At 34.0% G+C, this 12,871-nt stretch overlaps 3 non-coding genes across 3 annotated transcripts; all 3 read right to left on the bottom strand.

Moving 5' to 3' along the window:
* Positions 1-3,881: 3,881 nt before the first annotated feature.
* On the bottom strand, positions 3,882-7,852 carry LOC119562043. The gene has a single exon (XR_005221633.1). It is a non-coding gene; the product is annotated as a large subunit ribosomal RNA (ribosomal RNA).
* A 401-nt stretch (positions 7,853-8,253) lies between these two features.
* LOC119562058 lies at positions 8,254-8,432 on the bottom strand. Its single transcript, XR_005221644.1, has one exon. It is a non-coding gene; the product is annotated as a 5.8S ribosomal RNA (ribosomal RNA).
* A 659-nt stretch (positions 8,433-9,091) lies between these two features.
* LOC119562106 lies at positions 9,092-11,086 on the bottom strand. Its single transcript, XR_005221679.1, has one exon. It is a non-coding gene; the product is annotated as a small subunit ribosomal RNA (ribosomal RNA).
* Between the last annotated feature and the right edge of the window lie 1,785 nt (positions 11,087-12,871).

Below are 12,871 nucleotides of genomic sequence, written 5' to 3'. Positions count from 1 at the left end.
ATATATGGGTAAATTCTACCATTTATTCTTATGTATATGGCATTTCTATGCCATATTTATACAATCCATTCATATCTTAATGTATATTTATTATATTATACATTATTATGCCTTATAGGTATTATACCTATAAGCCATATCCATACGATTCATTCACTAGTGCCGCCCCTCACTAGGTTTATAATTGTTATATCATTGATATACAATTTATTTCTATATATATGGCATTTATATGCCATATCCATACAATGCATTCACATTTCAATGTATATTTACTTGTTATACATTATTATGCCTTATAGGTATTATACCTATAAGCCATATCCATACGATTCACTTATATAAATATATGTATATTTTTCTATACATAATTTTTTTTTACTTTTGTATGGTTTTCTATGCATATCCATAGTTTATATGGATATGCTTGGCGTTCTATATAGTATTGACAAATTCATATGCATAACATAAGTTTTGACCAATACGAGGAGGGGCCCGCCAACGACCACCTCCCTATAGTAGTTTTTTACCCCACGCACTATTGCGTGCCTGTTTACAGTACTAGTGCCAGCTATCACTAGGTTTATATATCGTGTTTCAGTGATATATGGGTAAATTCTACCATTTATTCTTATGTATATGGCATTTCTATGCCATATTTATACAATCCATTCATATCTTAATGTATATTTATTATATTATACATTATTATGCCTTATAGGTATTATACCTATAAGCCATATCCATACGATTCATTCACTAGTGCCGCCCCTCACTAGGTTTATAATTGTTATATCATTGATATACAATTTATTTCTATATATATGGCATTTATATGCCATATCCATACAATGCATTCACATTTCAATGTATATTTACTTGTTATACATTATTATGCCTTATAGGTATTATACCTATAAGCCATATCCATACGATTCACTTATATAAATATATGTATATTTTTCTATACATAATTTTTTTTTACTTTTGTATGGTTTTCTATGCATATCCATAGTTTATATGGATATGCTTGGCGTTCTATATAGTATTGACAAATTCATATGCATAACATAAGTTTTGACCAATACGAGGAGGGGCCCGCCAACGACCACCTCCCTATAGTAGTTTTTTACCCCACGCACTATTGCGTGCCTGTTTACAGTACTAGTGCCAGCTATCACTAGGTTTATATATCGTGTTTCAGTGATATATGGGTAAATTCTACCATTTATTCTTATGTATATGGCATTTCTATGCCATATTTATACAATCCATTCATATCTTAATGTATATTTATTATATTATACATTATTATGCCTTATAGGTATTATACCTATAAGCCATATCCATACGATTCATTCACTAGTGCCGCCCCTCACTAGGTTTATAATTGTTATATCATTGATATACAATTTATTTCTATATATATGGCATTTATATGCCATATCCATACAATGCATTCACATTTCAATGTATATTTACTTGTTATACATTATTATGCCTTATAGGTATTATACCTATAAGCCATATCCATACGATTCACTTATATAAATATATGTATATTTTTCTATACATAATTTTTTTTTACTTTTGTATGGATTTCTATGCATATCCATAGTTTATATGGATATGCTTGGCGTTCTATATAGTATTGACAAATTCATATGCATAACATAAGTTTTGACCAATACGAGGAGGGGCCCGCCAACGACCACCTCCCTATAGTAGTTTTTTACCCCACGCACTATTGCGTGCCTGTTTACAGTACTAGTGCCAGCTATCACTAGGTTTATATATCGTGTTTCAGTGATATATGGGTAAATTCTACCATTTATTCTTATGTATATGGCATTTCTATGCCATATTTATACAATCCATTCATATCTTAATGTATATTTATTATATTATACATTATTATGCCTTATAGGTATTATACCTATAAGCCATATCCATACGATTCATTCACTAGTGCCGCCCCTCACTAGGTTTATAATTGTTATATCATTGATATACAATTTATTTCTATATATATGGCATTTATATGCCATATCCATACAATGCATTCACATTTCAATGTATATTTACTTGTTATACATTATTATGCCTTATAGGTATTATACCTATAAGCCATATCCATACGATTCACTTATATAAATATATGTATATTTTTCTATACATAATTTTTTTTTACTTTTGTATGGATTTCTATGCATATCCATAGTTTATATGGATATGCTTGGCGTTCTATATAGTATTGACAAATTCATATGCATAACATAAGTTTTGACCAATACGAGGAGGGGCCCGCCAACGACCACCTCCCTATAGTAGTTTTTTACCCCACGCACTATTGCGTGCATGTTTACAGTACTAGTGCCAGCTATCATTAGGTTTATATATCGTGTTTCAGTGATATATGGGTAAATTCTACCATTTATTCTTATGTATGTATATGGCATTTCTATGCCATATTTATATAATTCATTCATATCTTAATTTATATTTATTATATTATACATTATTATGCCTTATAGGTATTATACCTATAAGCCATATCCATACGATTCATATACTAGTGCAGCCCCTCACTAGGTTTATATATCTCATTTTAATTATATATTGGTAAATTCTATTATTTATTCTTGTGTATATGGCACTTATATGCCGCCATATCTATAAAAATGCATTTATATTTCAATGTATATTTTCTATATTATACATTATTATGCCTTAAAAAGTTATTATACCTACCATAAGGCGATATCCATACGATTCATTTATATAAAAGATATATGTATAATTTTCTATACATAATTTTTTTTTATGAATATATGGGTTTCCTAAGCATATCCATATAATACATTTAGTTTTATATGGATTAGATTGGTCTTCTTTATTGTATTGCCAAACTCATATTGATAAAATAAGTTTTGAACAATAAGAGGATCAGCCGCCAACCAACCAACCACTGCTACCATTGGAGGAACATATACTTACTTTTTATATGTCCTCTTACTTGAATGGTCCTCTCTTTACTTGAAAATTTCATTACCATAGGAATCTATTTATACATGGAATATGATTTCCACTACTTTTTCGCGTCACTAATAATTAATATGACGATACAGACTTGCTACCATAACATAAGTCTTGAACAATAATAGGAGCAGCCGCCAACCAACCACCAACCAACCAACCACTGCTACCATTGATAGTAATTTTATATGTCCTCTTTAGTTGAATTTCAATACCATAGGAATATTTATACATGGAATATGTTTTGCCACTACTTTTTCGCGTCACTAATAATATGACGATACAGTCTTGCTACCATAACATAAGTTTTGAACAATAAGAGGAGCAGACACACCAACCAACCAACCGCGCTGCTACCATTATATATACTTATATTTATATAAGTCCTCTTTACTTGAATGGCCTCTTTACTTGAATTTCAATACCATAGGAATATTTATTTATACATGGAATATGTTTTGCCACTACTTTTTCGCGTCACTAATAATATGACGATATAGACTTGCTACCATAACATAAGTTTTGAACAATAAGAGGAGCAGACACCAACCAACCAACCGCTGCTACCATTGAATGAACCATATATACAAACTTTTATATATGTCCTCTTTACTTGAATTTTAATACCATAGGAATATTTATACATGGAATATGTTTGCCACTTTATCATCGCGTCACTAATAAGATGACGATACATTTTGTTTGTTCAATATTTACTTATATATTGATGTTTCCAATTTAGGTCTTTTATATTTCTTCTTCCCTACCTTACACACCACAAACAAAGTGGCGTGCGATGCTGCAAGCAAGCATAATGATTATGCCCGCTTGCAACATCTTTATTATCGAATCATCAAGCAAAGGATAAGCTTCAGTGGATCGCAGTATGGCAGCTGCTCAACCACTTACAACACCTTGCCTGTTACAAAAGTCGTTTACAATTGATTCTAGGCTTTGTCATTGTATTAAATAATGCTTTTATATGTAACTAGCGCGGCATCAGGTGATCAAAGATCCTCCCAATTTACTATGTTACAAATTACATTGGCATCACATCCATTGTCGTTTATAAAGTAAATTATAAACTTTAAATGGTTTAGAAGCCATACAATGCAAATTGCCCCTTATTTATCATTGCAGTCCAGCACGGATACGACCTTAGAGGCGTTCAGGCATAATCCAACGGACGTAGCGTCATACCACTGTTCGCTCGAACAAGTATTGTGCCATTGGTCCGTACCTGCGGTTCCTCTCGTACTACGCAGGAATGCTGTCGCAACAACGTTTTGTCATTAGTAGGGTAAAACTAACCTGTCTCACGACGGTCTAAACCCAGCTCACGTTCCCTTGCATGGGTGAACAATCCAACGCTTGGTGAATTTTGCTTCACAATGATAGGAAGAGCCGACATCGAAGGATCAAAAAGCGACGTCGCTATGAACGCTTGGCCGCCACAAGCCAGTTATCCCTATGGTAACTTTTCTGACACCTCTTGTTAAAAACTCTTTAAACCAAAAGGATCGATAGGCCGAGCTTTTGCTGTCCCTGTGTGTACTGAACACCGAGATCAAGTCAGCATTTGCCCTTTTGCTCTATGTGTGGTTTCTGTCCGCACTGAGCTGGCCTTGGGACACCTCCGTTATTATTTGAGAGATGTACCGCCCCAGTCAAACTCCCTACCTGGCAATGTCCTTGAATTGGATCATACCTGAGTAATTGGAGTTATACCAAATTTTCAAATCAAAAATACATAAATGCACCGTTTTATTAAAGAATTTGTTTGCGATTATATAACAAACTCGTGATACTTTGATCAAGAAGCTTGCATCAAAACCCAATACCATAAGATATAATAAATATATCCGTATAATGGCTAGGAAATGATACACGTTCCATTTAATCAAGTAAGTAAGGAAACAATAAGAGTAGTGGTATTTCATTGGCGATACCAAACCGAAGTCTAATATCTCCCACTTATTCTACACCTCTTATGTCTCCTTACACTGCCAGATTAGAGTCAAGCTCAAAAGGGTCTTCTTTCCCCGCTAATTATTCCAAGCCCGTTCCCTTGGCTGTGGTTTCGCTAGATAGTAGATAGGGACAGTAGGAATCTCGTTAATCCATTCATGCGCGTCACTAATTAGATGACGAGGCATTTGGCTACCTTAAGAGAGTCATAGTTACTCCCGCCGTTGACCCGCGCTTACTTGAATTTCTTCACTTTGACATTCAGAGCACTGGGCAGAAATCACATTGTGTCAACACCCGCTAGGGCCATCACAATGCTTTGTTTTAATTAGACAGTCGGATTCCCCAAGTCCGTGCCAGTTCTGAATTGATTGTTAATTGATAATCGTTATAATTAATAAGAACTAATTGGTTTAACCCAATTAGTATTCTTAAAAATTTTAGCAAGAAAGTTCCACAATTGGCTACGTAACTAAACTATCCGGGGAACAAGTGACCAACATAAATGCCAGACACTCTATTTACCCAGAACGAGCACATAAACCATGTTATTGTTTCCCAATCAAGCCCGACTATCTCAATCTTCAGAGCCAATCCTTATCCCGAAGTTACGGATCTAATTTGCCGACTTCCCTTACCTACATTATTCTATCGACTAGAGACTCTTCACCTTGGAGACCAGCTGCGGATATTGGTACGGCCTGTTGAGAAGTTTGCGTGTCCCCACCATAAATTTTCAAGGTCCGAGGAGAAAATATCGACACAACAGTATATGTCATGCTCTTCTAGCCCATCTACCATATCTCTCTGCGAAAGACTTCCATGGTAGTACGGCTATAAAACAGAAAAGAAAACTCTTCCGATATCTCTCGACGGCTTCTTTATGGTCGTTCCTGTTGCCAGGATGAGCACGAGGCCCATATTTAATAACAAACGGATACTCAACAGGTTACGGAATTGGAACCGTATTCCCTTTCGTTCAAAATTATTCAAGTATATTAATTAGCTTGATTTATATAATATAATTATATTTGTATGGCATTTGTGTTTTACTTGAAAATTTTCGGCTTTCGCCTTGAACTTAGGACCGACTAACTCGTGATCAACCACTGTTCACACGAAACCCTTCTCCACTTCAGTCCTCCAAGGTCTCATTCGATTATTTGCTACTACCACCAAGATCTGTACCAATGGCAGCTCCATGCAGGCTTACGCCAAACACTTCTACGCATACCATTGTACCTTCCTACTCACTAAAGTTTCAAAATTTATATCACAAGTAATATAAATCATCTACTTTAGCGGTAATGTATAGGTATACAACTTAAGCGCCATCCATTTTAAGGGCTAGTTGCTTCGGCAGGTGAGTTGTTACACACTCCTTAGCGGATTTCGACTTCCATGATCACCGTCCTGCTGTTTTAAGCAACCAACGCCTTTCATGGTATCTGCATGAGTTGTTAATTTGGGCACCGTAACATTACGTTTGGTTCATCCCACAGCGCCAGTTCTGCTTACCAAAAGTGGCCCACTGGGCACATTATATCATAACCTTGAACTTCATATCAAGAAAGTTAAGGTTCTTACCCATTTAAAGTTTGAGAATAGGTTAAGATCGTTTCGACCCTAAGGCCTCTAATCATTCGCTTTACCAGATAAGATTATTTTATATAACATTAAAATGCACCAGCTATCCTGAGGGAAACTTCGGAAGGAACCAGCTACTAGATGGTTCGATTGGTCTTTCGCCCCTATACTCAATTCTGACAATCGATTTGCACGTCAGAACTGTTTCGGTCTTCCATCAGGGTTTCCCCTGACTTCAACCTGATCAAGTATAGTTCACCATCTTTCGGGTCACAGCATATATGCTCAAGGTACGTTCCAGTTAGAGGCATAAATAATATAAATATCATTATACATAACTATATAGAACGCCCCGGGATTGTGTTAATTAGCTATAAATAGTTAAAAAACTAATCCCATTATTAGTCAAGTTAATTACGCTATTAGGTTTATATCCCAATAACTTGCACATATGTTAGACTCCTTGGTCCGTGTTTCAAGACGGGTCCCGAAGGTATCCTGAATCTTTCGCATTGTTAATCATACAAGTGCATATAATAAACACAAAAATCAATGATAATTATGCCATTATATAATTCCGAAAAATTAACGCACTGTATTCATATAAATCTATCAGCACTTTATCAAATTAATAACATTTATTCTGTGTTAAAATGCAAGCAAATTAATTTGAATAAACTATAAGTTATATTTTATGATAAATTTTGTATGCTAATAGATTACAATGTCCTTATATGGAAAAAATGCACACTATTATCATAATATTGTTTAAATATTACAATTTTAATGATGAATTTTCCATAACGGATATTCAGGTTCATCGGGCTTAACCTCTAAGCAGTTTCACGTACTGTTTAACTCTCTATTCAGAGTTCTTTTCAACTTTCCCTCACGGTACTTGTTTACTATCGGTCTCATGGTTATATTTAGTTTTAGATGGAGTTTACCACCCACTTAGTGCTGCACTATCAAGCAACACGACTCTTTGGAAACATCATCTAGTAATCATTAACGTTATACGGGCCTGGCACCCTCTATGGGTAAATGGCCTCATTTAAGAAGGACTTAAATCGTTAATTTCTCATACTAGAATATTGACGCTCCATACACTGCATCTCACATTTGCCATATAGACAAAGTGACTTAGTGCTGAACTGATTTCTTTTCGCTCGCCGCTACTAAGAAAATCCTGGTTAGTTTCTTTTCCTCCCCTAATTAATATGCTTAAATTCAGGGGGTAGTCCCATATGAGTTGAGGTTGTGTATAACTTTTTTTGCAATTAATTCTTTATATATAATGATAAAACATTTTATTAAATTCGTTATATATTTTATATATTTGTATGGCATTTGTTTGGTCTAACGAATCAACGAAGAATAATAATATTGTCAACGGCTTTCTATTTACTAATCTTTAATAAGAGACAATTCTAGATAAATTTTTTATGCTAGACATTTCTCAGTATTATTTGATTGAAAAAGAAAATATTTCTCTTCGTTTTTCACATTCAAATTATTTACTAATGTGAGATAATGTTTTTCATATATTTGTTAATATTATGAATAATATAATAATTAAATTATTATTATCCAATAATATACCATATGCTTATAAAATTTCATTATAAAATTTATATAAACAACTTAATTAGCATAGTCTTACAACCCTCAACCATATGTAGTCCAAGCAGCACTATAAAATTAATTAAAGTACATAACAGCATGGACTGCGATATGCGTTCAAAATGTCGATGTTCATGTGTCCTGCAGTTCACACGATGACGCACAGTTTGCTGCGTTCTTCATCGACCCATGAGCCGAGTGATCCACCGCTTAGAGTTTTATATATTGGTTTGGTAATTTTGTCATATATGTTTTTATTGAAAGAAATTAAAAATACACCATTTTACTGGCATATATCAATTCCTTCAATAAATTGATTTTTATACCTAAAACGAATGCTGCGAAATGTCTTAGTTTCATATAACCAATAATATATCAAGTATTTTTTAAATGGCATTTACGGTATTAATACTTTTTTTTAGCGATATATATTGAAATTTATATAAAACATTAACCTGTAATAATCAGGTACAACATTGTACATTTTAGGTTGTTGCATTATCCAATGTATGCGCATAACTGAGATGAACAATACATATCGCAACGCGTGTATATTATGGTCCATATACACACAGTGTTTTATTAATTAATTGCATTTAATATACAATATAATAATAATATTAAATAAATTTAATAATTTCGATTTGCTTGTTCGAATTTGTTATTTGTTTGCTTTTGCTTATTTATTTATCTCTTATTTAATGCAATAATATATTTATTATTACAATTATTATTTCGATTTGCTTGTTCGAAATTTTATATTTGATCTATAAAAGATCATATTTTTGGCAATTTATATTTTATTTGTATTACTATAATATATTATATTATTATAATAAAAACAAATTTTTTTATTAACGGTAAGGATATTAAACAATAATGATCCTTCCGCAGGTTCACCTACGGAAACCTTGTTACGACTTTTACTTCCTCTAAATAATCAAGTTCGGTCAACTTTTGCGAAACAACCGTAACACACAAGGCGTCACAGTGATCACGTCCGGAGACCTCACTAAATAATTCAATCGGTAGTAGCGACGGGCGGTGTGTACAAAGGGCAGGGACGTAATCAATGCGAGTTAATGACTCACACTTACTGGGAATTCCAAGTTCATGTGAACAGTTTCAGTTCACAATCCCAAGCATGAAAGTGGTTCAGCGGTTTACCCGGACCTCTCGGTCTAGGAAATACACGTTGATACTTTCATTGTAGCGCGCGTGCAGCCCAGGACATCTAAGGGCATCACAGACCTGTTATTGCTCAATCTCATTATTGCTAGACGCAATTTGTCCATTTAAGAAGCTAGTGTCCTTATAATGGGACAAACCAACAGGTACGGCTCCACTTATATAAACACATTCAAACACAATAAACATTTTACTGCCACCATGAATGAAGGCTATATAAGCTTCAACACCATAATCCTGAAGATATCTATTTAATATATTTGAGTCTCGTTCGTTATCGGAATTAACCAGACAAATCACTCCACGAACTAAGAACGGCCATGCACCACCACCCATAGATTCGAGAAAGAGCTATCAATCTGTCTTACACACTTATGTTCGGACCTGGTAAGTTTTCCCGTGTTGAGTCAAATTAAGCCGCAGGCTCCACTCCTGGTGGTGCCCTTCCGTCAATTCCTTTAAGTTTCAGCTTTGCAACCATACTTCCCCCGGAGCCCAAAAGCTTTGGTTTCCCGGGAAGCGACTGAGAGAGCCATAAAAGTAGCTACACCCAATTGCTAGCTGGCATCGTTTATGGTTAGAACTAGGGCGGTATCTGATCGCCTTCGAACCTCTAACTTTCGTTCTTGATTAATGAAAACATCTTTGGCAAATGCTTTCGCTTAAGTTAGTCTTACGACGGTCCAAGAATTTCACCTCTCGCGTCGTAATACTAATGCCCCCAAACTGCTTCTATTAATCATTACCTCTTGATCTGAAAACCAATGAAAGCAGAACAGAGGTCTTATTTCATTATCCCATGCACAGAATATTCAGGCATTTGAAGCCTGCTTTAAGCACTCTAATTTGTTCAAAGTAATTGTACCGGCCCACAATAACACTCGTTTAAGAGCACTAATGCAGGTTTTTAAATAGGAGGAACATATGAAAAAATACAAGTATCTAAGCACATGTAAGAACTCCACCGGTAATACGCTTACATACATAAAGGTATAGTACTAACCACAATTGTAAGTTGTACTACCCGTATGAAGCACAAGTTCAACTACGAACGTTTTAACCGCAACAACTTTAATATACGCTATTGGAGCTGGAATTACCGCGGCTGCTGGCACCAGACTTGCCCTCCAATTGGTCCTTGTTAAAGGATTTAAAGTGTACTCATTCCAATTACAGGGCCTCGGATATGAGTCCTGTATTGTTATTTTTCGTCACTACCTCCCCGAGCTGGGAGTGGGTAATTTACGCGCCTGCTGCCTTCCTTAGATGTGGTAGCCGTTTCTCAGGCTCCCTCTCCGGAATCGAACCCTGATTCCCCGTTACCCGTTGCAACCATGGTAGTCCTAGATACTACCATCAAAAGTTGATAGGGCAGACATTTGAAAGATCTGTCGTCGGTACAAGACCATACGATCTGCATGTTATCTAGAGTTCAACCAATATAACGATCTTGCGATCGCTTGGTTTTAGCCTAATAAAAGCACATGTCCCATAAGGTTCATGTTTTAATTGCATGTATTAGCTCTAGAATTACCACAGTTATCCAAGTAACTGTTAACGATCTAAGGAACCATAACTGATATAATGAGCCTTTTGCGGTTTCACTTTTAATTCGTGTGTACTTAGACATGCATGGCTTAATCTTTGAGACAAGCATATAACTACTGGCAGGATCAACCAGAATAATGTTTTTATTCATATTTCATTCATATTTTTGAATAGAAATTAGCAATATAAATTTTATAGATTGTTTTCTATCGAATACGGCCATTTTTATATAGCATTCGTATACGTTTGTTGTTTTCACAATATATACTTGTTCCGCCACTAATAATAACAAGTTTTTTAATTATTGATGTTAAAAACACAATATTTTTTTTCGTAATACGTAATAATTTTCTTTATATTTGCATATTTCATTCTAAAATATCTTTTTTGTTCGACATACGTCATTATTGTATCCACACATGTACAATTTTTGTTTAACCAATATAAAATATTGAATTAAATCATTTGTATTTTGATGATAAATTTAAAATTTATCTGTATATATTCATATAAGACTCTTTGGTAATATATAATATAAAACCGAGCGCATATATGATATGTACGTTAGAAAAAATAATATATATATATATTATTTTCTTTTAATATAGGGACACCTCTTTTAATTTATCCCCGCAGGGAATTATCACATAACTCAGTATGTGATAATGGCAGACCAATATACATATATATCAAGATTATCAATACAAAATATATATCATTATTAGCCTGCCTCAATTGTAATTATTTATTTGGATTAACGATAAAGTTCGGAAACAATTTGTTATTCTATGTATAATAGAAACCTTGGCCTTTGTTTCAACATTATTATCTTTGGGCTTAAAATATTAACCGTGGAGCCAAGTCTCATATTCATAAATGAATAAAGAAACAAATTTGACGGATTAATATCTTCTCTACCGACAGACAGTATTTTGTCACGTCAATAGTAGATGGCCGGCCCATTGACCATCCTATAGTAGTTTTTGGACCCAATATCTTTAATTCGGGTATTTTCAATTGTCTTTGCCAATCAACCGTTTGGTACTCTCTCATATAATAAGAGAATACACATATAATTCCATTATATGGATATATCTTCATTATTTTATTTGCTACATCACCCTATAATAGTTTTTGAACCCGTCAACTTCAATTCGGGTATTTTCAATTGTCTTTGCCAACCATTTATATGGTATTCTCTATTATAATAAGAGAATACTAGTGTATATCCATTATATGGATATATCATCTTCATATTATTTGCTACACCACCCTATAGTAGTTTTTGAACCCATCATCTGCAATTCGGGTATTTTCAATTGTCTTTGCCAACCAACTATACGGTATTCTCTCTTATAATAAGAGAATACAAGTATATTTTCATTATATGGATATAATGCCATTTATTTTTCAATATCCATATAATTCATTTAGTTTTGTATGTACAAAACAAGTTTTCTTTATAGTATTGACAAAATCATATGTTTACGCATAACATAAGTTTTGACCAATACGAGGAGGGGCCCGCCAACGACCACCTCCCTATAGTAGTTTTTTACCCCACGCACTACTGCGTGCCTGTTTACAGTACTAGTGCCAGCTATCACTAGGTTTATATATCATGTTTCAGTGATATATGGGTAAATTCTACCATTTATTCTTATGTATATGGCATTTCTATGCCATATTTATACAATCCATTCATATCTTAATGTATATTTATTATATTATACATTATTATGCCTTATAGGTATTATACCTATAAGCCATATCCATACGATTCATTCACTAGTGCCGCCCCTCACTAGGTTTATAATTGTTATATCATTGATATACAATTTATTTCTATATATATGGCATTTATATGCCATATCCATACAATGCATTCACATTTCAATGTATATTTACTTGTTATACATTA

This window comes from Drosophila subpulchrella, unplaced genomic scaffold (genome assembly GCF_014743375.2).
Source record: "Drosophila subpulchrella strain 33 F10 #4 breed RU33 unplaced genomic scaffold, RU_Dsub_v1.1 Primary Assembly Seq391, whole genome shotgun sequence".
Taxonomy (NCBI): Eukaryota; Metazoa; Arthropoda; class Insecta; order Diptera; family Drosophilidae; genus Drosophila; species Drosophila subpulchrella.
This window is presented reverse-complemented; position numbering and strand designations above follow the sequence as displayed.